At 48.9% G+C, this 14,964-nt stretch overlaps 83 non-coding genes across 83 annotated transcripts; 13 read left to right on the top strand and 70 right to left on the bottom strand.

Annotated features, from left to right (window-relative positions):
• Positions 1 to 64: 64 nt before the first annotated feature.
• Trnas-uga (transfer RNA serine (anticodon UGA)) lies at positions 65 to 146 on the bottom strand. The gene has a single exon. It is a non-coding gene; the product is annotated as a tRNA-Ser (tRNA).
• Positions 147 to 220: 74 nt separating this feature from the next.
• Trnac-gca (transfer RNA cysteine (anticodon GCA)) lies at positions 221 to 292 on the bottom strand. Its single transcript has one exon. It is a non-coding gene; the product is annotated as a tRNA-Cys (tRNA).
• A 76-nt stretch (positions 293 to 368) lies between these two features.
• Trnae-uuc (transfer RNA glutamic acid (anticodon UUC)) lies at positions 369 to 440 on the bottom strand. The gene has a single exon. It is a non-coding gene; the product is annotated as a tRNA-Glu (tRNA).
• A 97-nt stretch (positions 441 to 537) lies between these two features.
• Trnas-aga (transfer RNA serine (anticodon AGA)) lies at positions 538 to 619 on the bottom strand. The gene has a single exon. It is a non-coding gene; the product is annotated as a tRNA-Ser (tRNA).
• A 58-nt stretch (positions 620 to 677) lies between these two features.
• Positions 678 to 750, bottom strand: Trnat-agu (transfer RNA threonine (anticodon AGU)). Its single transcript has one exon. It is a non-coding gene; the product is annotated as a tRNA-Thr (tRNA).
• Positions 751 to 866: 116 nt separating this feature from the next.
• On the top strand, positions 867 to 937 carry Trnag-gcc (transfer RNA glycine (anticodon GCC)). The gene has a single exon. It is a non-coding gene; the product is annotated as a tRNA-Gly (tRNA).
• A 137-nt stretch (positions 938 to 1,074) lies between these two features.
• On the bottom strand, positions 1,075 to 1,147 carry Trnaf-gaa (transfer RNA phenylalanine (anticodon GAA)). The gene has a single exon. It is a non-coding gene; the product is annotated as a tRNA-Phe (tRNA).
• A 384-nt stretch (positions 1,148 to 1,531) lies between these two features.
• Trnae-uuc (transfer RNA glutamic acid (anticodon UUC)) lies at positions 1,532 to 1,603 on the bottom strand. Its single transcript has one exon. It is a non-coding gene; the product is annotated as a tRNA-Glu (tRNA).
• Positions 1,604 to 1,700: 97 nt separating this feature from the next.
• Trnas-aga (transfer RNA serine (anticodon AGA)) lies at positions 1,701 to 1,782 on the bottom strand. The gene has a single exon. It is a non-coding gene; the product is annotated as a tRNA-Ser (tRNA).
• Positions 1,783 to 1,840: 58 nt separating this feature from the next.
• Positions 1,841 to 1,913, bottom strand: Trnat-agu (transfer RNA threonine (anticodon AGU)). The gene has a single exon. It is a non-coding gene; the product is annotated as a tRNA-Thr (tRNA).
• Positions 1,914 to 2,029: 116 nt separating this feature from the next.
• Trnag-gcc (transfer RNA glycine (anticodon GCC)) lies at positions 2,030 to 2,100 on the top strand. The gene has a single exon. It is a non-coding gene; the product is annotated as a tRNA-Gly (tRNA).
• Positions 2,101 to 2,237: 137 nt separating this feature from the next.
• Positions 2,238 to 2,310, bottom strand: Trnaf-gaa (transfer RNA phenylalanine (anticodon GAA)). Its single transcript has one exon. It is a non-coding gene; the product is annotated as a tRNA-Phe (tRNA).
• An 80-nt stretch (positions 2,311 to 2,390) lies between these two features.
• Positions 2,391 to 2,472, bottom strand: Trnas-uga (transfer RNA serine (anticodon UGA)). The gene has a single exon. It is a non-coding gene; the product is annotated as a tRNA-Ser (tRNA).
• A 222-nt stretch (positions 2,473 to 2,694) lies between these two features.
• Positions 2,695 to 2,766, bottom strand: Trnae-uuc (transfer RNA glutamic acid (anticodon UUC)). The gene has a single exon. It is a non-coding gene; the product is annotated as a tRNA-Glu (tRNA).
• Positions 2,767 to 2,863: 97 nt separating this feature from the next.
• On the bottom strand, positions 2,864 to 2,945 carry Trnas-aga (transfer RNA serine (anticodon AGA)). Its single transcript has one exon. It is a non-coding gene; the product is annotated as a tRNA-Ser (tRNA).
• A 58-nt stretch (positions 2,946 to 3,003) lies between these two features.
• Trnat-agu (transfer RNA threonine (anticodon AGU)) lies at positions 3,004 to 3,076 on the bottom strand. Its single transcript has one exon. It is a non-coding gene; the product is annotated as a tRNA-Thr (tRNA).
• Positions 3,077 to 3,192: 116 nt separating this feature from the next.
• On the top strand, positions 3,193 to 3,263 carry Trnag-gcc (transfer RNA glycine (anticodon GCC)). The gene has a single exon. It is a non-coding gene; the product is annotated as a tRNA-Gly (tRNA).
• A 137-nt stretch (positions 3,264 to 3,400) lies between these two features.
• Positions 3,401 to 3,473, bottom strand: Trnaf-gaa (transfer RNA phenylalanine (anticodon GAA)). The gene has a single exon. It is a non-coding gene; the product is annotated as a tRNA-Phe (tRNA).
• A 236-nt stretch (positions 3,474 to 3,709) lies between these two features.
• Trnac-gca (transfer RNA cysteine (anticodon GCA)) lies at positions 3,710 to 3,781 on the bottom strand. The gene has a single exon. It is a non-coding gene; the product is annotated as a tRNA-Cys (tRNA).
• Positions 3,782 to 3,857: 76 nt separating this feature from the next.
• Trnae-uuc (transfer RNA glutamic acid (anticodon UUC)) lies at positions 3,858 to 3,929 on the bottom strand. The gene has a single exon. It is a non-coding gene; the product is annotated as a tRNA-Glu (tRNA).
• Positions 3,930 to 4,026: 97 nt separating this feature from the next.
• Positions 4,027 to 4,108, bottom strand: Trnas-aga (transfer RNA serine (anticodon AGA)). The gene has a single exon. It is a non-coding gene; the product is annotated as a tRNA-Ser (tRNA).
• Positions 4,109 to 4,166: 58 nt separating this feature from the next.
• On the bottom strand, positions 4,167 to 4,239 carry Trnat-agu (transfer RNA threonine (anticodon AGU)). Its single transcript has one exon. It is a non-coding gene; the product is annotated as a tRNA-Thr (tRNA).
• Positions 4,240 to 4,355: 116 nt separating this feature from the next.
• Positions 4,356 to 4,426, top strand: Trnag-gcc (transfer RNA glycine (anticodon GCC)). The gene has a single exon. It is a non-coding gene; the product is annotated as a tRNA-Gly (tRNA).
• A 137-nt stretch (positions 4,427 to 4,563) lies between these two features.
• On the bottom strand, positions 4,564 to 4,636 carry Trnaf-gaa (transfer RNA phenylalanine (anticodon GAA)). The gene has a single exon. It is a non-coding gene; the product is annotated as a tRNA-Phe (tRNA).
• Positions 4,637 to 4,716: 80 nt separating this feature from the next.
• Trnas-uga (transfer RNA serine (anticodon UGA)) lies at positions 4,717 to 4,798 on the bottom strand. The gene has a single exon. It is a non-coding gene; the product is annotated as a tRNA-Ser (tRNA).
• Positions 4,799 to 4,872: 74 nt separating this feature from the next.
• Trnac-gca (transfer RNA cysteine (anticodon GCA)) lies at positions 4,873 to 4,944 on the bottom strand. The gene has a single exon. It is a non-coding gene; the product is annotated as a tRNA-Cys (tRNA).
• A 76-nt stretch (positions 4,945 to 5,020) lies between these two features.
• Trnae-uuc (transfer RNA glutamic acid (anticodon UUC)) lies at positions 5,021 to 5,092 on the bottom strand. Its single transcript has one exon. It is a non-coding gene; the product is annotated as a tRNA-Glu (tRNA).
• A 97-nt stretch (positions 5,093 to 5,189) lies between these two features.
• On the bottom strand, positions 5,190 to 5,271 carry Trnas-aga (transfer RNA serine (anticodon AGA)). The gene has a single exon. It is a non-coding gene; the product is annotated as a tRNA-Ser (tRNA).
• Positions 5,272 to 5,329: 58 nt separating this feature from the next.
• Trnat-agu (transfer RNA threonine (anticodon AGU)) lies at positions 5,330 to 5,402 on the bottom strand. The gene has a single exon. It is a non-coding gene; the product is annotated as a tRNA-Thr (tRNA).
• Positions 5,403 to 5,518: 116 nt separating this feature from the next.
• Positions 5,519 to 5,589, top strand: Trnag-gcc (transfer RNA glycine (anticodon GCC)). The gene has a single exon. It is a non-coding gene; the product is annotated as a tRNA-Gly (tRNA).
• Positions 5,590 to 5,726: 137 nt separating this feature from the next.
• Positions 5,727 to 5,799, bottom strand: Trnaf-gaa (transfer RNA phenylalanine (anticodon GAA)). Its single transcript has one exon. It is a non-coding gene; the product is annotated as a tRNA-Phe (tRNA).
• An 80-nt stretch (positions 5,800 to 5,879) lies between these two features.
• On the bottom strand, positions 5,880 to 5,961 carry Trnas-uga (transfer RNA serine (anticodon UGA)). The gene has a single exon. It is a non-coding gene; the product is annotated as a tRNA-Ser (tRNA).
• A 74-nt stretch (positions 5,962 to 6,035) lies between these two features.
• Positions 6,036 to 6,107, bottom strand: Trnac-gca (transfer RNA cysteine (anticodon GCA)). The gene has a single exon. It is a non-coding gene; the product is annotated as a tRNA-Cys (tRNA).
• Positions 6,108 to 6,183: 76 nt separating this feature from the next.
• Trnae-uuc (transfer RNA glutamic acid (anticodon UUC)) lies at positions 6,184 to 6,255 on the bottom strand. Its single transcript has one exon. It is a non-coding gene; the product is annotated as a tRNA-Glu (tRNA).
• A 97-nt stretch (positions 6,256 to 6,352) lies between these two features.
• On the bottom strand, positions 6,353 to 6,434 carry Trnas-aga (transfer RNA serine (anticodon AGA)). Its single transcript has one exon. It is a non-coding gene; the product is annotated as a tRNA-Ser (tRNA).
• Positions 6,435 to 6,492: 58 nt separating this feature from the next.
• Trnat-agu (transfer RNA threonine (anticodon AGU)) lies at positions 6,493 to 6,565 on the bottom strand. Its single transcript has one exon. It is a non-coding gene; the product is annotated as a tRNA-Thr (tRNA).
• Positions 6,566 to 6,681: 116 nt separating this feature from the next.
• Trnag-gcc (transfer RNA glycine (anticodon GCC)) lies at positions 6,682 to 6,752 on the top strand. The gene has a single exon. It is a non-coding gene; the product is annotated as a tRNA-Gly (tRNA).
• Positions 6,753 to 6,889: 137 nt separating this feature from the next.
• Positions 6,890 to 6,962, bottom strand: Trnaf-gaa (transfer RNA phenylalanine (anticodon GAA)). The gene has a single exon. It is a non-coding gene; the product is annotated as a tRNA-Phe (tRNA).
• An 80-nt stretch (positions 6,963 to 7,042) lies between these two features.
• Trnas-uga (transfer RNA serine (anticodon UGA)) lies at positions 7,043 to 7,124 on the bottom strand. The gene has a single exon. It is a non-coding gene; the product is annotated as a tRNA-Ser (tRNA).
• Positions 7,125 to 7,198: 74 nt separating this feature from the next.
• Trnac-gca (transfer RNA cysteine (anticodon GCA)) lies at positions 7,199 to 7,270 on the bottom strand. Its single transcript has one exon. It is a non-coding gene; the product is annotated as a tRNA-Cys (tRNA).
• Positions 7,271 to 7,515: 245 nt separating this feature from the next.
• Positions 7,516 to 7,597, bottom strand: Trnas-aga (transfer RNA serine (anticodon AGA)). The gene has a single exon. It is a non-coding gene; the product is annotated as a tRNA-Ser (tRNA).
• A 58-nt stretch (positions 7,598 to 7,655) lies between these two features.
• Trnat-agu (transfer RNA threonine (anticodon AGU)) lies at positions 7,656 to 7,728 on the bottom strand. Its single transcript has one exon. It is a non-coding gene; the product is annotated as a tRNA-Thr (tRNA).
• Positions 7,729 to 7,844: 116 nt separating this feature from the next.
• On the top strand, positions 7,845 to 7,915 carry Trnag-gcc (transfer RNA glycine (anticodon GCC)). Its single transcript has one exon. It is a non-coding gene; the product is annotated as a tRNA-Gly (tRNA).
• Positions 7,916 to 8,052: 137 nt separating this feature from the next.
• Trnaf-gaa (transfer RNA phenylalanine (anticodon GAA)) lies at positions 8,053 to 8,125 on the bottom strand. Its single transcript has one exon. It is a non-coding gene; the product is annotated as a tRNA-Phe (tRNA).
• An 80-nt stretch (positions 8,126 to 8,205) lies between these two features.
• Positions 8,206 to 8,287, bottom strand: Trnas-uga (transfer RNA serine (anticodon UGA)). Its single transcript has one exon. It is a non-coding gene; the product is annotated as a tRNA-Ser (tRNA).
• Positions 8,288 to 8,361: 74 nt separating this feature from the next.
• Trnac-gca (transfer RNA cysteine (anticodon GCA)) lies at positions 8,362 to 8,433 on the bottom strand. Its single transcript has one exon. It is a non-coding gene; the product is annotated as a tRNA-Cys (tRNA).
• Positions 8,434 to 8,509: 76 nt separating this feature from the next.
• Positions 8,510 to 8,581, bottom strand: Trnae-uuc (transfer RNA glutamic acid (anticodon UUC)). The gene has a single exon. It is a non-coding gene; the product is annotated as a tRNA-Glu (tRNA).
• Positions 8,582 to 8,678: 97 nt separating this feature from the next.
• On the bottom strand, positions 8,679 to 8,760 carry Trnas-aga (transfer RNA serine (anticodon AGA)). Its single transcript has one exon. It is a non-coding gene; the product is annotated as a tRNA-Ser (tRNA).
• A 58-nt stretch (positions 8,761 to 8,818) lies between these two features.
• Positions 8,819 to 8,891, bottom strand: Trnat-agu (transfer RNA threonine (anticodon AGU)). The gene has a single exon. It is a non-coding gene; the product is annotated as a tRNA-Thr (tRNA).
• Positions 8,892 to 9,007: 116 nt separating this feature from the next.
• Trnag-gcc (transfer RNA glycine (anticodon GCC)) lies at positions 9,008 to 9,078 on the top strand. The gene has a single exon. It is a non-coding gene; the product is annotated as a tRNA-Gly (tRNA).
• A 137-nt stretch (positions 9,079 to 9,215) lies between these two features.
• On the bottom strand, positions 9,216 to 9,288 carry Trnaf-gaa (transfer RNA phenylalanine (anticodon GAA)). The gene has a single exon. It is a non-coding gene; the product is annotated as a tRNA-Phe (tRNA).
• An 80-nt stretch (positions 9,289 to 9,368) lies between these two features.
• On the bottom strand, positions 9,369 to 9,450 carry Trnas-uga (transfer RNA serine (anticodon UGA)). Its single transcript has one exon. It is a non-coding gene; the product is annotated as a tRNA-Ser (tRNA).
• Positions 9,451 to 9,524: 74 nt separating this feature from the next.
• Trnac-gca (transfer RNA cysteine (anticodon GCA)) lies at positions 9,525 to 9,596 on the bottom strand. The gene has a single exon. It is a non-coding gene; the product is annotated as a tRNA-Cys (tRNA).
• A 76-nt stretch (positions 9,597 to 9,672) lies between these two features.
• Trnae-uuc (transfer RNA glutamic acid (anticodon UUC)) lies at positions 9,673 to 9,744 on the bottom strand. Its single transcript has one exon. It is a non-coding gene; the product is annotated as a tRNA-Glu (tRNA).
• A 97-nt stretch (positions 9,745 to 9,841) lies between these two features.
• On the bottom strand, positions 9,842 to 9,923 carry Trnas-aga (transfer RNA serine (anticodon AGA)). Its single transcript has one exon. It is a non-coding gene; the product is annotated as a tRNA-Ser (tRNA).
• Positions 9,924 to 9,981: 58 nt separating this feature from the next.
• Trnat-agu (transfer RNA threonine (anticodon AGU)) lies at positions 9,982 to 10,054 on the bottom strand. Its single transcript has one exon. It is a non-coding gene; the product is annotated as a tRNA-Thr (tRNA).
• A 116-nt stretch (positions 10,055 to 10,170) lies between these two features.
• On the top strand, positions 10,171 to 10,241 carry Trnag-gcc (transfer RNA glycine (anticodon GCC)). The gene has a single exon. It is a non-coding gene; the product is annotated as a tRNA-Gly (tRNA).
• A 137-nt stretch (positions 10,242 to 10,378) lies between these two features.
• Positions 10,379 to 10,451, bottom strand: Trnaf-gaa (transfer RNA phenylalanine (anticodon GAA)). The gene has a single exon. It is a non-coding gene; the product is annotated as a tRNA-Phe (tRNA).
• Positions 10,452 to 10,531: 80 nt separating this feature from the next.
• On the bottom strand, positions 10,532 to 10,613 carry Trnas-uga (transfer RNA serine (anticodon UGA)). The gene has a single exon. It is a non-coding gene; the product is annotated as a tRNA-Ser (tRNA).
• A 74-nt stretch (positions 10,614 to 10,687) lies between these two features.
• Trnac-gca (transfer RNA cysteine (anticodon GCA)) lies at positions 10,688 to 10,759 on the bottom strand. Its single transcript has one exon. It is a non-coding gene; the product is annotated as a tRNA-Cys (tRNA).
• A 76-nt stretch (positions 10,760 to 10,835) lies between these two features.
• Positions 10,836 to 10,907, bottom strand: Trnae-uuc (transfer RNA glutamic acid (anticodon UUC)). Its single transcript has one exon. It is a non-coding gene; the product is annotated as a tRNA-Glu (tRNA).
• Positions 10,908 to 11,004: 97 nt separating this feature from the next.
• Positions 11,005 to 11,086, bottom strand: Trnas-aga (transfer RNA serine (anticodon AGA)). The gene has a single exon. It is a non-coding gene; the product is annotated as a tRNA-Ser (tRNA).
• A 58-nt stretch (positions 11,087 to 11,144) lies between these two features.
• Positions 11,145 to 11,217, bottom strand: Trnat-agu (transfer RNA threonine (anticodon AGU)). Its single transcript has one exon. It is a non-coding gene; the product is annotated as a tRNA-Thr (tRNA).
• Positions 11,218 to 11,333: 116 nt separating this feature from the next.
• Trnag-gcc (transfer RNA glycine (anticodon GCC)) lies at positions 11,334 to 11,404 on the top strand. Its single transcript has one exon. It is a non-coding gene; the product is annotated as a tRNA-Gly (tRNA).
• A 137-nt stretch (positions 11,405 to 11,541) lies between these two features.
• Trnaf-gaa (transfer RNA phenylalanine (anticodon GAA)) lies at positions 11,542 to 11,614 on the bottom strand. Its single transcript has one exon. It is a non-coding gene; the product is annotated as a tRNA-Phe (tRNA).
• A 236-nt stretch (positions 11,615 to 11,850) lies between these two features.
• On the bottom strand, positions 11,851 to 11,922 carry Trnac-gca (transfer RNA cysteine (anticodon GCA)). The gene has a single exon. It is a non-coding gene; the product is annotated as a tRNA-Cys (tRNA).
• Positions 11,923 to 11,998: 76 nt separating this feature from the next.
• Trnae-uuc (transfer RNA glutamic acid (anticodon UUC)) lies at positions 11,999 to 12,070 on the bottom strand. The gene has a single exon. It is a non-coding gene; the product is annotated as a tRNA-Glu (tRNA).
• Positions 12,071 to 12,167: 97 nt separating this feature from the next.
• Trnas-aga (transfer RNA serine (anticodon AGA)) lies at positions 12,168 to 12,249 on the bottom strand. The gene has a single exon. It is a non-coding gene; the product is annotated as a tRNA-Ser (tRNA).
• Positions 12,250 to 12,307: 58 nt separating this feature from the next.
• Positions 12,308 to 12,380, bottom strand: Trnat-agu (transfer RNA threonine (anticodon AGU)). The gene has a single exon. It is a non-coding gene; the product is annotated as a tRNA-Thr (tRNA).
• A 116-nt stretch (positions 12,381 to 12,496) lies between these two features.
• Trnag-gcc (transfer RNA glycine (anticodon GCC)) lies at positions 12,497 to 12,567 on the top strand. The gene has a single exon. It is a non-coding gene; the product is annotated as a tRNA-Gly (tRNA).
• Positions 12,568 to 12,704: 137 nt separating this feature from the next.
• Positions 12,705 to 12,777, bottom strand: Trnaf-gaa (transfer RNA phenylalanine (anticodon GAA)). The gene has a single exon. It is a non-coding gene; the product is annotated as a tRNA-Phe (tRNA).
• An 80-nt stretch (positions 12,778 to 12,857) lies between these two features.
• On the bottom strand, positions 12,858 to 12,939 carry Trnas-uga (transfer RNA serine (anticodon UGA)). The gene has a single exon. It is a non-coding gene; the product is annotated as a tRNA-Ser (tRNA).
• A 74-nt stretch (positions 12,940 to 13,013) lies between these two features.
• On the bottom strand, positions 13,014 to 13,085 carry Trnac-gca (transfer RNA cysteine (anticodon GCA)). The gene has a single exon. It is a non-coding gene; the product is annotated as a tRNA-Cys (tRNA).
• A 76-nt stretch (positions 13,086 to 13,161) lies between these two features.
• Trnae-uuc (transfer RNA glutamic acid (anticodon UUC)) lies at positions 13,162 to 13,233 on the bottom strand. The gene has a single exon. It is a non-coding gene; the product is annotated as a tRNA-Glu (tRNA).
• A 97-nt stretch (positions 13,234 to 13,330) lies between these two features.
• Trnas-aga (transfer RNA serine (anticodon AGA)) lies at positions 13,331 to 13,412 on the bottom strand. Its single transcript has one exon. It is a non-coding gene; the product is annotated as a tRNA-Ser (tRNA).
• Positions 13,413 to 13,470: 58 nt separating this feature from the next.
• Trnat-agu (transfer RNA threonine (anticodon AGU)) lies at positions 13,471 to 13,543 on the bottom strand. The gene has a single exon. It is a non-coding gene; the product is annotated as a tRNA-Thr (tRNA).
• Positions 13,544 to 13,659: 116 nt separating this feature from the next.
• On the top strand, positions 13,660 to 13,730 carry Trnag-gcc (transfer RNA glycine (anticodon GCC)). Its single transcript has one exon. It is a non-coding gene; the product is annotated as a tRNA-Gly (tRNA).
• Positions 13,731 to 13,867: 137 nt separating this feature from the next.
• On the bottom strand, positions 13,868 to 13,940 carry Trnaf-gaa (transfer RNA phenylalanine (anticodon GAA)). Its single transcript has one exon. It is a non-coding gene; the product is annotated as a tRNA-Phe (tRNA).
• A 228-nt stretch (positions 13,941 to 14,168) lies between these two features.
• On the bottom strand, positions 14,169 to 14,240 carry Trnac-gca (transfer RNA cysteine (anticodon GCA)). The gene has a single exon. It is a non-coding gene; the product is annotated as a tRNA-Cys (tRNA).
• Positions 14,241 to 14,316: 76 nt separating this feature from the next.
• Positions 14,317 to 14,388, bottom strand: Trnae-uuc (transfer RNA glutamic acid (anticodon UUC)). The gene has a single exon. It is a non-coding gene; the product is annotated as a tRNA-Glu (tRNA).
• A 97-nt stretch (positions 14,389 to 14,485) lies between these two features.
• Positions 14,486 to 14,567, bottom strand: Trnas-aga (transfer RNA serine (anticodon AGA)). The gene has a single exon. It is a non-coding gene; the product is annotated as a tRNA-Ser (tRNA).
• A 58-nt stretch (positions 14,568 to 14,625) lies between these two features.
• Positions 14,626 to 14,698, bottom strand: Trnat-agu (transfer RNA threonine (anticodon AGU)). The gene has a single exon. It is a non-coding gene; the product is annotated as a tRNA-Thr (tRNA).
• Positions 14,699 to 14,814: 116 nt separating this feature from the next.
• Positions 14,815 to 14,885, top strand: Trnag-gcc (transfer RNA glycine (anticodon GCC)). Its single transcript has one exon. It is a non-coding gene; the product is annotated as a tRNA-Gly (tRNA).
• The last annotated feature ends 79 nt before the right edge of the window (positions 14,886 to 14,964 follow it).

Genomic DNA, 14,964 nt, shown 5'->3' on the forward strand with positions numbered 1-14,964 from the left:
ACATGGCAAAGGTCTGTACGTTGTGATAGACACTTGACCAGATCAAAAAGAATGTTTGAAGATTCGCTGCGAGTAGGGTTCGAACCTACGCGGGAAGATCCCATTAGATTTCAAGTCTAACGCCTTAACCACTCGGCCATCGCAGCAGAAATTGCTGGGTAACCAGAATAATTCACCAGCTCACCACTCAGGTGCCGAAGAGGACAAAAAGCCAACTAGTAGGGGACACCCGGGTTTGAACCAGGGACCTCTCGATCTGCAGTCGAATGCTCTACCACTGAGCTATATCCCCAGCCAAGGACGGAATCCACGCACAGGGTATATAACATCAACGCGTGAGAGAGCAACTTAACTTAAAAAATGTACACTTCCCGCACCGGGAATCGAACCCGGGCCGCCTGGGTGAAAACCAGAAATCCTAACCACTAGACCATGCGGGACACGTTCGCACCACTAAGTAATTTAGATGTCATGCTTTTTCTGACAATTTGAACTAGCTCTGTCTTTCTGTTCGTGTCAAAAACACCATTTTGCGTCCGCTGCGAGTAGGATTCGAACCTACGCGGGAAGATCCCATTTGATTTCTAGTCAAACGCCTTAACCACTCGGCCATCGCAGCCTGACAAACCGCTGGCCATTGCCACAAGGCCGACCAGAAAGCACAACATTACTGCTAAAGGCACTGCCCGGATTTGAACCGGGGATCTCCTGTTTACTAGACAGGCGCTTTAACCGCTAAGCCACAGCGCCTGCCTGTTGGGAGATTTTGAAAATCTCAATATCACACGTCTGAAATGCCGTTAAGGCTACTAACACACCGGGACGTGATACACTGTCACTCGGAAATTTTGGAAATGAGTAGTAACGCATTGGTGGTTCAGTGGTAGAATTCTCGCCTGCCACGCGGGAGACCGGGGTTCGATTCCCCGCCAATGCATCGTGTTTTACCTACACCAGAAAATACCCTCCGTAAAAAAGAAAGGAAGGAAAATAAATAAAAAAACATAGCTGAGGAAAAGTGCTACGGCTGCTTGCATTCACCACCTCAAACCGCCCTGCTGGGCAGTGATAAAATGCCGAGACCCGGGATTGAACCAGGGACCTTCAGATCTTCAGTCTGACGCTCTCCCAACTGAGCTATCTCGGCCATGATCAATTCTATCACATGGCAAAGGTCTGTACGTTGTGATAGACACTTGACCAGATCAAAAAGAATGTTTGAAGATTCGCTGCGAGTAGGGTTCGAACCTACGCGGGAAGATCCCATTAGATTTCAAGTCTAACGCCTTAACCAATCGGCCATCGCAGCAGAAATTGCTGGGTAACCAGAATAATTCACCAGCTCACCACTCAGGTGCCGAAGAGGACAAAAAGCCAACTAGTAGGGGACACCCGGGTTTGAACCAGGGACCTCTCGATCTGCAGTGGAATGCTCTACCACTGAGCTATATCCCCAGCCAAGGACGGAATCCACGCACAGGGTATATAACATCAACGCGTGAGAGAGCAACTTAACTTAAAAAATGTACACTTCCCGCACCGGGAATCGAACCCGGGCCGCCTGGGTGAAAACCAGAAATCCTAACCACTAGACCATGCGGGACACGTTCGCACCACTAAGTAATTTAGATGTCATGCTTTTTCTGACAATTTGAACTAGCTCTGTCTTTCTGTTCGTGTCAAAAACACCATTTTGCGTCCGCTGCGAGTAGGATTCGAACCTACGCGGGAAGATCCCATTTGATTTCTAGTCAAACGCCTTAACCACTCGGCCATCGCAGCCTGACAAACCGCTGGCCATTGCCACAAGGCCGACCAGAAAGCACAACATTACTGCTAAAGGCACTGCCCGGATTTGAACCGGGGATCTCCTGTTTACTAGACAGGCGCTTTAACCGCTAAGCCACAGCGCCTGCCTGTTGGGAGATTTTGAAAATCTCAATATCACACGTCTGAAATGCCGTTAAGGCTACTAACACACCGGGACGTGATACACTGTCACTCGGAAATTTTGGAAATGAGTAGTAACGCATTGGTGGTTCAGTGGTAGAATTCTCGCCTGCCACGCGGGAGACCGGGGTTCGATTCCCCGCCAATGCATCGTGTTTTACCTACACCAGAAAATACCCTCCGTAAAAAAGAAAGGAAGGAAAATAAATAAAAAAACATAGCTGAGGAAAAGTGCTACGGCTGCTTGCATTCACCACCTCAAACCGCCCTGCTGGGCAGTGATAAAATGCCGAGACCCGGGATTGAACCAGGGACCTTCAGATCTTCAGTCTGACGCTCTCCCAACTGAGCTATCTCGGCCATGATCAATTCTATCACATGGCAAAGGTCTGTACGTTGTGATAGACACTTGACCAGATCAAAAAGAATGTTTGAAGATTCGCTGCGAGTAGGGTTCGAACCTACGCGGGAAGATCCCATTAGATTTCAAGTCTAACGCCTTAACCACTCGGCCATCGCAGCAGAAATTGCTGGGTAACCAGAATAATTCACCAGCTCACCACTCAGGTGCCGAAGAGGACAAAAAGCCAACTAGTAGGGGACACCCGGGTTTGAACCAGGGACCTCTCGATCTGCAGTCGAATGCTCTACCACTGAGCTATATCCACAGCCAAGGACGGAATCCACGCACAGGGTAAATAACATCAACGCGTGAGAGAGCAACTTAACTTAAAAAATGTACACTTCCCGCACCGGGAATCGAACCCGGGCCGCCTGGGTGAAAACCAGAAATCCTAACCACTAGACCATGCGGGACACGTTCGCACCACTAAGTAATTTAGATGTCATGCTTTTTCTGACAATTTGAACTAGCTCTGTCTTTCTGTTCGTGTCAAAAACACCATTTTGCGTCCGCTGCGAGTAGGATTCGAACCTACGCGGGAAGATCCCATTTGATTTCTAGTCAAACGCCTTAACCACTCGGCCATCGCAGCCTGACAAACCGCTGGCCATTGCCACAAGGCCGACCAGAAAGCACAACATTACTGCTAAAGGCACTGCCCGGATTTGAACCGGGGATCTCCTGTTTACTAGACAGGCGCTTTAACCGCTAAGCCACAGCGCCTGCCTGTTGGGAGATTTTGAAAATCTCAATATCACACGTCTGAAATGCCGTTAAGGCTACTAACACACCGGGACGTGATACACTGTCACTCGGAAATTTTGGAAATGAGTAGTAACGCATTGGTGGTTCAGTGGTAGAATTCTCGCCTGCCACGCGGGAGACCGGGGTTCGATTCCCCGCCAATGCATCGTGTTTTACCTACACCAGAAAATACCGTCCGTAAAAAAGAAAGGAAGGAAAATAAATAAAAAAACATAGCTGAGGAAAAGTGCTACGGCTGCTTGCATTCACCACCTCAAACCGCCCTGCTGGGCAGTGATAAAATGCCGAGACCCGGGATTGAACCAGGGACCTTCAGATCTTCAGTCTGACGCTCTCCCAACTGAGCTATCTCGGCCATGATCAATTCTATCAAATGGCAAAGGTCTGTACGTTGTGATAGACACTTGACCAGATCAAAAAGAATGTTTGAAGATTCGCTGCGAGTAGGGTTCGAACCTACGCGGGAAGATCCCATTAGATTTCAAGTCTAACGCCTTAACCAATCGGCCATCGCAGCAGAAATTGCTGGGTAACCAGAATAATTCACCAGCTCACCACTCAGGTGCCGAAGAGGACAAAAAGCCAACTAGTAGGGGACACCCGGGTTTGAACCAGGGACCTCTCGATCTGCAGTCGAATGCTCTACCACTGAGCTATATCCCCAGCCAAGGACGGAATCCACGCACAGGGTATATAACATCAACGCGTGAGAGAGCAACTTAACTTAAAAAATGTACACTTCCCGCACCGGGAATCGAACCCGGGCCGCCTGGGTGAAAACCAGAAATCCTAACCACTAGACCATGCGGGACACGTTCGCACCACTAAGTAATTTAGATGTCATGCTTTTTCTGACAATTTGAACTAGCTCTGTCTTTCTGTTCGTGTCAAAAACACCATTTTGCGTCCGCTGCGAGTAGGATTCGAACCTACGCGGGAAGATCCCATTTGATTTCTAGTCAAACGCCTTAACCACTCGGCCATCGCAGCCTGACAAACCGCTGGCCATTGCCACAAGGCCGACCAGAAAGCACAACATTACTGCTAAAGGCACTGCCCGGATTTGAACCGGGGATCTCCTGTTTACTAGACAGGCGCTTTAACCGCTAAGCCACAGCGCCTGCCTGTTGGGAGATTTTGAAAATCTCAATATCACACGTCTGAAATGCCGTTAAGGCTACTAACACACCGGGACGTGATACACTGTCACTCGGAAATTTTGGAAATGAGTAGTAACGCATTGGTGGTTCAGTGGTAGAATTCTCGCCTGCCACGCGGGAGACCGGGGTTCGATTCCCCGCCAATGCATCGTGTTTTACCTACACCAGAAAATACCCTCCGTAAAAAAGAAAGGAAGGAAAATAAATAAAAAAACATAGCTGAGGAAAAGTGCTACGGCTGCTTGCATTCACCACCTCAAACCGCCCTGCTGGGCAGTGATAAAATGCCGAGACCCGGGATTGAACCAGGGACCTTCAGATCTTCAGTCTGACGCTCTCCCAACTGAGCTATCTCGGCCATGATCAATTCTATCACATGGCAAAGGTCTGTACGTTGTGATAGACACTTGACCAGATCAAAAAGAATGTTTGAAGATTCGCTGCGAGTAGGGTTCGAACCTACGCGGGAAGATCCCATTAGATTTCAAGTCTAACGCCTTAACCACTCGGCCATCGCAGCAGAAATTGCTGGGTAACCAGAATAATTCACCAGCTCACCACTCAGGTGCCGAAGAGGACAAAAAGCCAACTAGTAGGGGACACCCGGGTTTGAACCAGGGACCTCTCGATCTGCAGTCGAATGCTCTACCACTGAGCTATATCCCCAGCCAAGGACGGAATCCACGCACAGGGTATATAACATCAACGCGTGAGAGAGCAACTTAACTTAAAAAATGTACACTTCCCGCACCGGGAATCGAACCCGGGCCGCCTGGGTGAAAACCAGAAATCCTAACCACTAGACCATGCGGGACACGTTCGCACCACTAAGTAATTTAGATGTCATGCTTTTTCTGACAATTTGAACTAGCTCTGTCTTTCTGTTCGTGTCAAAAACACCATTTTGCGTCCGCTGCGAGTAGGATTCGAACCTACGCGGGAAGATCCCATTTGATTTCTAGTCAAACGCCTTAACCACTCGGCCATCGCAGCCTGACAAACCGCTGGCCATTGCCACAAGGCCGACCAGAAAGCACAACATTACTGCTAAAGGCACTGCCCGGATTTGAACCGGGGATCTCCTGTTTACTAGACAGGCGCTTTAACCGCTAAGCCACAGCGCCTGCCTGTTGGGAGATTTTGAAAATCTCAATATCACACGTCTGAAATGCCGTTAAGGCTACTAACACACCGGGACGTGATACACTGTCACTCGGAAATTTTGGAAATGAGTAGTAACGCATTGGTGGTTCAGTGGTAGAATTCTCGCCTGCCACGCGGGAGACCGGGGTTCGATTCCCCGCCAATGCATCGTGTTTTACCTACACCAGAAAATACCCTCCGTAAAAAAGAAAGGAAGGAAAATAAATAAAAAAACATAGCTGAGGAAAAGTGCTACGGCTGCTTGCATTCACCACCTCAAACCGCCCTGCTGGGCAGTGATAAAATGCCGAGACCCGGGATTGAACCAGGGACCTTCAGATCTTCAGTCTGACGCTCTCCCAACTGAGCTATCTCGGCCATGATCAATTCTATCACATGGCAAAGGTCTGTACGTTGTGATAGACACTTGACCAGATCAAAAAGAATGTTTGAAGATTCGCTGCGAGTAGGGTTCGAACCTACGCGGGAAGATCCCATTAGATTTCAAGTCTAACGCCTTAACCACTCGGCCATCGCAGCAGAAATTGCTGGGTAACCAGAATAATTCACCAGCTCACCACTCAGGTGCCGAAGAGGACAAAAAGCCAACTAGTAGGGGACACCCGGGTTTGAACCAGGGACCTCTCGATCTGCAGTCGAATGCTCTACCACTGAGCTATATCCCCAGCCAAGGACGGAATCCACGCACAGGGTATATAACATCAACGCGTGAGAGAGCAACTTAACTTAAAAAATGTACACTTCCCGCACCGGGAATCGAACCCGGGCCGCCTGGGTGAAAACCAGAAATCCTAACCACTAGACCATGCGGGACACGTTCGCACCACTAAGTAATTTAGATGTCATGCTTTTTCTGACAATTTGAACTAGCTCTGTCTTTCTGTTCGTGTCAAAAACACCATTTTGCGTCCGCTGCGAGTAGGATTCGAACCTACGCGGGAAGATCCCATTTGATTTCTAGTCAAACGCCTTAACCACTCGGCCATCGCAGCCTGACAAACCGCTGGCCATTGCCACAAGGCCGACCAGAAAGCACAACATTACTGCTAAAGGCACTGCCCGGATTTGAACCGGGGATCTCCTGTTTACTAGACAGGCGCTTTAACCGCTAAGCCACAGCGCCTGCCTGTTGGGAGATTTTGAAAATCTCAATATCACACGTCTGAAATGCCGTTAAGGCTACTAACACACCGGGACGTGATACACTGTCACTCGGAAATTTTGGAAATGAGTAGTAACGCATTGGTGGTTCAGTGGTAGAATTCTCGCCTGCCACGCGGGAGACCGGGGTTCGATTCCCCGCCAATGCATCGTGTTTTACCTACACCAGAAAATACCCTCCGTAAAAAAGAAAGGAAGGAAAATAAATAAAAAAACATAGCTGAGGAAAAGTGCTACGGCTGCTTGCATTCACCACCTCAAACCGCCCTGCTGGGCAGTGATAAAATGCCGAGACCCGGGATTGAACCAGGGACCTTCAGATCTTCAGTCTGACGCTCTCCCAACTGAGCTATCTCGGCCATGATCAATTCTATCACATGGCAAAGGTCTGTACGTTGTGATAGACACTTGACCAGATCAAAAAGAATGTTTGAAGATTCGCTGCGAGTAGGGTTCGAACCTACGCGGGAAGATCCCATTAGATTTCAAGTCTAACGCCTTAACCACTCGGCCATCGCAGCAGAAATTGCTGGGTAACCAGAATAATTCACCAGCTCACCACTCAGGTGCCGAAGAGGACAAAAAGCCAACTAGTAGGGGACACCCGGGTTTGAACCAGGGACCTCTCGATCTGCAGTCGAATGCTCTACCACTGAGCTATATCCCCAGCCAAGGACGGAATCCACGCACAGTGTATATAACATCAACGCGTGAGAGAGCAACTTAACTTAAAAAATGTACACTTCCCGCACCGGGAATCGAACCCGGGCCGCCTGGGTGAAAACCAAAAATCCTAACCACTAGACCATGCGGGACACGTTCGCACCACTAAGTAATTTAGATGTCATGCTTTTTCTGACAATTTGAACTAGCTCTGTCTTTCTGTTCGTGTCAAAAACACCATTTTGCGTCCGCTGCGAGTAGGATTCGAACCTACGCGGGAAGATCCCATTTGATTTCTAGTCAAACGCCTTAACCACTCGGCCATCGCAGCCTGACAAACCGCTGGCCATTGCCACAAGGCCGACCAGAAAGCACAACATTACTGCTAAAGGCACTGCCCGGATTTGAACCGGGGATCTCCTGTTTACTAGACAGGCGCTTTAACCGCTAAGCCACAGCGCCTGCCTGTTGGGAGATTTTGAAAATCTCAATATCACACGTCTGAAATGCCGTTAAGGCTACTAACACACCGGGACGTGATACACTGTCACTCGGAAATTTTGGAAATGAGTAGTAACGCATTGGTGGTTCAGTGGTAGAATTCTCGCCTGCCACGCGGGAGACCGGGGTTCGATTCCCCGCCAATGCATCGTGTTTTACCTACACCAGAAAATACCCTCCGTAAAAAAGAAAGGAAGGAAAATAAATAAAAAAACATAGCTGAGGAAAAGTGCTACGGCTGCTTGCATTCACCACCTCAAACCGCCCTGCTGGGCAGTGATAAAATGCCGAGACCCGGGATTGAACCAGGGACCTTCAGATCTTCAGTCTGACGCTCTCCCAACTGAGCTATCTCGGCCATGATCAATTCTATCACATGGCAAAGGTCTGTACGTTGTGATAGACACTTGACCAGATCAAAAAGAATGTTTGAAGATTCGCTGCGAGTAGGGTTCGAACCTACGCGGGAAGATCCCATTAGATTTCAAGTCTAACGCCTTAACCACTCGGCCATCGCAGCAGAAATTGCTGGGTAACCAGAATAATTCACCAGCTCACCACTCAGGTGCCGAAGAGGACAAAAAGCCAACTAGTAGGGGACACCCGGGTTTGAACCAGGGACCTCTCGATCTGCAGTCGAATGCTCTACCACTGAGCTATATCCCCAGCCAAGGACGGAATCCACGCACAGGGTATATAACATCAACGCGTGAGAGAGCAACTTAACTTAAAAAATGTACACTTCCCGCACCGGGAATCGAACCCGGGCCGCCTGGGTGAAAACCAGAAATCCTAACCACTAGACCATGCGGGACACGTTCGCACCACTAAGTAATTTAGATGTCATGCTTTTTCTGACAATTTGAACTAGCTCTGTCTTTCTGTTCGTGTCAAAAACACCATTTTGCGTCCGCTGCGAGTAGGATTCGAACCTACGCGGGAAGATCCCATTTGATTTCTAGTCAAACGCCTTAACCACTCGGCCATCGCAGCCTGACAAACCGCTGGCCATTGCCACAAGGCCGACCAGAAAGCACAACATTACTGCTAAAGGCACTGCCCGGATTTGAACCGGGGATCTCCTGTTTACTAGACAGGCGCTTTAACCGCTAAGCCACAGCGCCTGCCTGTTGGGAGATTTTGAAAATCTCAATATCACACGTCTGAAATGCCGTTAAGGCTACTAACACACCGGGACGTGATACACTGTCACTCGGAAATTTTGGAAATGAGTAGTAACGCATTGGTGGTTCAGTGGTAGAATTCTCGCCTGCCACGCGGGAGACCGGGGTTCGATTCCCCGCCAATGCATCGTGTTTTACCTACACCAGAAAATACCCTCCGTAAAAAAGAAAGGAAGGAAAATAAATAAAAAAACATAGCTGAGGAAAAGTGCTACGGCTGCTTGCATTCACCACCTCAAACCGCCCTGCTGGGCAGTGATAAAATGCCGAGACCCGGGATTGAACCAGGGACCTTCAGATCTTCAGTCTGACGCTCTCCCAACTGAGCTATCTCGGCCATGATCAATTCTATCACATGGCAAAGGTCTGTACGTTGTGATAGACACTTGACCAGATCAAAAAGAATGTTTGAAGATTCGCTGCGAGTAGGGTTCGAACCTACGCGGGAAGATCCCATTAGATTTCAAGTCTAACGCCTTAACCACTCGGCCATCGCAGCAGAAATTGCTGGGTAACCAGAATAATTCACCAGCTCACCACTCAGGTGCCGAAGAGGACAAAAAGCCAACTAGTAGGGGACACCCGGGTTTGAACCAGGGACCTCTCGATCTGCAGTCGAATGCTCTACCACTGAGCTATATCCCCAGCCAAGGACGGAATCCACGCACAGGGTATATAACATCAACGCGTGAGAGAGCAACTTAACTTAAAAAATGTACACTTCCCGCACCGGGAATCGAACCCGGGCCGCCTGGGTGAAAACCAGAAATCCTAACCACTAGACCATGCGGGACACGTTCGCACCACTAAGTAATTTAGATGTCATGCTTTTTCTGACAATTTGAACTAGCTCTGTCTTTCTGTTCGTGTCAAAAACACCATTTTGCGTCCGCTGCGAGTAGGATTCGAACCTACGCGGGAAGATCCCATTTGATTTCTAGTCAAACGCCTTAACCACTCGGCCATCGCAGCCTGACAAACCGCTGGCCATTGCCACAAGGCCGACCAGAAAGCACAACATTACTGCTAAAGGCACTGCCCGGATTTGAACCGGGGATCTCCTGTTTACTAGACAGGCGCTTTAACCGCTAAGCCACAGCGCCTGCCTGTTGGGAGATTTTGAAAATCTCAATATCACACGTCTGAAATGCCGTTAAGGCTACTAACACACCGGGACGTGATACACTGTCACTCGGAAATTTTGGAAATGAGTAGTAACGCATTGGTGGTTCAGTGGTAGAATTCTCGCCTGCCACGCGGGAGACCGGGGTTCGATTCCCCGCCAATGCATCGTGTTTTACCTACACCAGAAAATACCCTCCGTAAAAAAGAAAGGAAGGAAAATAAATACAAAAACATAGCTGAGGAAAAGTGCTACGGCTGCTTGCATTCACCACCTCAAACCGCCCTGCTGGGCAGTGATAAAATGCCGAGACCCGGGATTGAACCAGGGACCTTCAGATCTTCAGTCTGACGCTCTCCCAACTGAGCTATCTCGGCCATGATCAATTCTATCACATGGCAAAGGTCTGTACGTTGTGATAGACACTTGACCAGATCAAAAAGAATGTTTGAAGATTCGCTGCGAGTAGGGTTCGAACCTACGCGGGAAGATCCCATTAGATTTCAAGTCTAACGCCTTAACCACTCGGCCATCGCAGCAGAAATTGCTGGGTAACCAGAATAATTCACCAGCTCACCACTCAGGTGCCGAAGAGGACAAAAAGCCAACTAGTAGGGGACACCCGGGTTTGAACCAGGGACCTCTCGATCTGCAGTCGAATGCTCTACCACTGAGCTATATCCCCAGCCAAGGACGGAATCCACGCACAGGGTATATAACATCAACGCGTGAGAGAGCAACTTAACTTAAAAAATGTACACTTCCCGCACCGGGAATCGAACCCGGGCCGCCTGGGTGAAAACCAGAAATCCTAACCACTAGACCATGCGGGACACCTTCGCACCACTAAGTAATTTAGATGTCATGCTTTTTCTGACAATTTGAACTAGCTCTGTCTTTCTGTTCGTGTCAAAAACACCATTTTGCGTCCGCTGCGAGTAGGATTCGAACCTACGCGGGAAGATCCCATTTGATTTCTAGTCAAACGCCTTAACCACTCGGCCATCGCAGCCTGACAAACCGCTGGCCATTGCCACAAGGCCGACCAGAAAGCACAACATTACTGCTAAAGGCACTGCCCGGATTTGAACCGGGGATCTCCTGTTTACTAGACAGGCGCTTTAACCGCTAAGCCACAGCGCCTGCCTGTTGGGAGATTTTGAAAATCTCAATATCACACGTCTGAAATGCCGTTAAGGCTACTAACACACCGGGACGTGATACACTGTCACTCGGAAATTTTGGAAATGAGTAGTAACGCATTGGTGGTTCAGTGGTAGAATTCTCGCCTGCCACGCGGGAGACCGGGGTTCGATTCCCCGCCAATGCATCGTGTTTTACCTACACCAGAAAATACCCTCCGTAAAAAAGAAAGGAAGGAAAATAAATAAAAAAACATAGCTGAGGAAAAGTGCTACGGCTGCTTGCATTCACCACCTCAAACCGCCCTGCTGGGCAGTGATAAAATGCCGAGACCCGGGATTGAACCAGGGACCTTCAGATCTTCAGTCTGACGCTCTCCCAACTGAGCTATCTCGGCCATGATCAATTCTATCACATGGCAAAGGTCTGTACGTTGTGATAGACACTTGACCAGATCAAAAAGAATGTTTGAAGATTCGCTGCGAGTAGGGTTCGAACCTACGCGGGAAGATCCCATTACATTTCAAGTCTAACGCCTTAACCACTCGGCCATCGCAGCAGAAATTGCTGGGTAACCAGAATAATTCACCAGCTCACCACTCAGGTGCCGAAGAGGACAAAAAGCCAACTAGTAGGGGACACCCGGGTTTGAACCAGGGACCTCTCGATCTGCAGTCGAATGCTCTACCACTGAGCTATATCCCCAGCCAAGGACGGAATCCACGCACAGGGTATATAACATCAACGCGTGAGAGAGCAACTTAACTTAAAAAATGTACACTTCCCGCACCGGGAATCGAACCCGGGCCGCCTGGGTGAAAACCAGAAATCCTAACCACTAGACCATGCGGGACACGTTCGCACCACTAAGTAATTTAGATGTCATGCTTTTTCTGACAATTTGAACTAGCTCTGTCTTTCTGTTCGTGTCAAAAACACCATTTTGCGTCCGCTGCGAGTAGGATTCGAACCTACGCGGGAAGATCCCATTTGATTTCTAGTCAAACGCCTTAACCACTCGGCCATCGCAGCCTGACAAACCGCTGGCCATTGCCACAAGGCCGACCAGAAAGCACAACATTACTGCTAAAGGCACTGCCCGGATTTGAACCGGGGATCTCCTGTTTACTAGACAGGCGCTTTAACCGCTAAGCCACAGCGCCTGCCTGTTGGGAGATTTTGAAAATCTCAATATCACACGTCTGAAATGCCGTTAAGGCTACTAACACACCGGGACGTGATACACTGTCACTCGGAAATTTTGGAGATGAGTAGTAACGCATTGGTGGTTCAGTGGTAGAATTCTCGCCTGCCACGCGGGAGACCGGGGTTCGATTCCCCGCCAATGCATCGTGTTTTACCTACACCAGAAAATACCCTCCGTAAAAAAGAAAGGAAGGAAAATAAATAAAAAAACATAGCTGAGGAAAAGTGCTACGGCTGCTTGCATTCACCACCTCAAACCGCCCTGCTGGGCAGTGATAAAATGCCGAGACCCGGGATTGAACCAGGGACCTTCAGATCTTCAGTCTGACGCTCTCCCAACTGAGCTATCTCGGCCATGATCAATTCTATCACATGGCAAAGGTCTGTACGTTGTGATAGACACTTGACCAGATCAAAAAGAATGTTTGAAGATTCGCTGCGAGTAGGGTTCGAACCTACGCGGGAAGATCCCATTAGATTTCAAGTCTAACGCCTTAACCACTCGGCCATCGCAGCAGAAATTGCTGAGTAACCAGAATAATTCACCAGCTCACCACTCAGGTGCCGAAGAGGACAAAAAGCCAACTAGTAGGGGACACCCGGGTTTGAACCAGGGACCTCTCGATCTGCAGTCGAATGCTCTACCACTGAGCTATATCCCCAGCCAAGGACGGAATCCACGCACAGGGTATATAACATCAACGCGTGAGAGAGCAACTTAACTTAAAAAATGTACACTTCCCGCACCGGGAATCGAACCCGGGCCGCCTGGGTGAAAACCAGAAATCCTAACCACTAGACCATGCGGGACACGTTCGCACCACTAAGTAATTTAGATGTCATGCTTTTTCTGACAATTTGAACTAGCTCTGTCTTTCTGTTCGTGTCAAAAACACCATTTTGCGTCCGCTGCGAGTAGGATTCGAACCTACGCGGGAAGATCCCATTTGATTTCTAGTCAAACGCCTTAACCACTCGGCCATCGCAGCCTGACAAACCGCTGGCCATTGCCACAAGGCCGACCAGAAAGCACAACATTACTGCTAAAGGCACTGCCCGGATTTGAACCGGGGATCTCCTGTTTACTAGACAGGCGCTTTAACCGCTAAGCCACAGCGCCTGCCTGTTGGGAGATTTTGAAAATCTCAATATCACACGTCTGAAATGCCGTTAAGGCTACTAACACACCGGGACGTGATACACTGTCACTCGGAAATTTTGGAAATGAGTAGTAACGCATTGGTGGTTCAGTGGTAGAATTCTCGCCTGCCACGCGGGAGACCGGGGTTCGATTCCCCGCCAATGCATCGTGTTTTACCTACACCAGAAAATACCCTCCGTAAAAAAGAAAGGAAGGAAAATAAATAAAAAAACATAGCTGAGGAAAAGTGCTACGGCTGCTTGCATTCACCACCTCAAACCGCCCTGCTGGGCAGTGATAAAATGCCGAGACCCGGGATTGAACCAGGGACCTTCAGATCTTCAGTCTGACGCTCTCCCAACTGAGCTATCTCGGCCATGATCAATTCTATCACATGGCAAAGGTCTGTACGTTGTGATAGACACTTGACCAGATCAAAAAGAAGATTCGCTGCGAGTAAGGTTCGAACCTACGCGGGAAGATCCCATTAGATTTCAAGTCTAACGCCTTAACCACTCGGCCATCGCAGCAGAAATTGCTGGGTAACCAGAATAATTCACCAGCTCACCACTCAGGTGCCGAAGAGGACAAAAAGCCAACTAGTAGGGGACACCCGGGTTTGAACCAGGGACCTCTCGATCTGCAGTCGAATGCTCTACCACTGAGCTATATCCCCAGCCAAGGACGGAATCCACGCACAGGGTATATAACATCAACGCGTGAGAGAGCAACTTAACTTAAAAAATGTACACTTCCCGCACCGGGAATCGAACCCGGGCCGCCTGGGTGAAAACCAGAAATCCTAACCACTAGACCATGCGGGACACGTTCGCACCACTAAGTAATTTAGATGTCATGCTTTTTCTGACAATTTGAACTAGCTCTGTCTTTCTGTTCGTGTCAAAAACACCATTTTGCGTCCGCTGCGAGTAGGATTCGAACCTACGCGGGAAGATCCCATTTGATTTCTAGTCAAACGCCTTAACCACTCGGCCATCGCAGCCTGACAAACCGCTGGCAATTGCCACAAGGCCGACCAGAAAGCACAACATTACTGCTAAAGGCACTGCCCGGATTTGAACCGGGGATCTCCTGTTTACTAGACAGGCGCTTTAACCGCTAAGCCACAGCGCCTGCCTGTTGGGAGATTTTGAAAATCTCAATATCACACGTCTGAAATGCCGTTAAGGCTACTAACACACCGGGACGTGATACACTGTCACTCGGAAATTTTGGAAATGAGTAGTAACGCATTGGTGGTTCAGTGGTAGAATTCTCGCCTGCCACGCGGGAGACCGGGGTTCGATTCCCCGCCAATGCATCGTGTTTTACCTACACCAGAAAATACCCTCCGTAAAAAAGAAAGGAAGGAAAATAAATAAAAAAACATAGCTGAGGAA

This window comes from Hydractinia symbiolongicarpus, chromosome 2 (assembly GCF_029227915.1).
Source record: "Hydractinia symbiolongicarpus strain clone_291-10 chromosome 2, HSymV2.1, whole genome shotgun sequence".
NCBI lineage: Eukaryota > Metazoa > Cnidaria > Hydrozoa > Anthoathecata > Hydractiniidae > Hydractinia > Hydractinia symbiolongicarpus.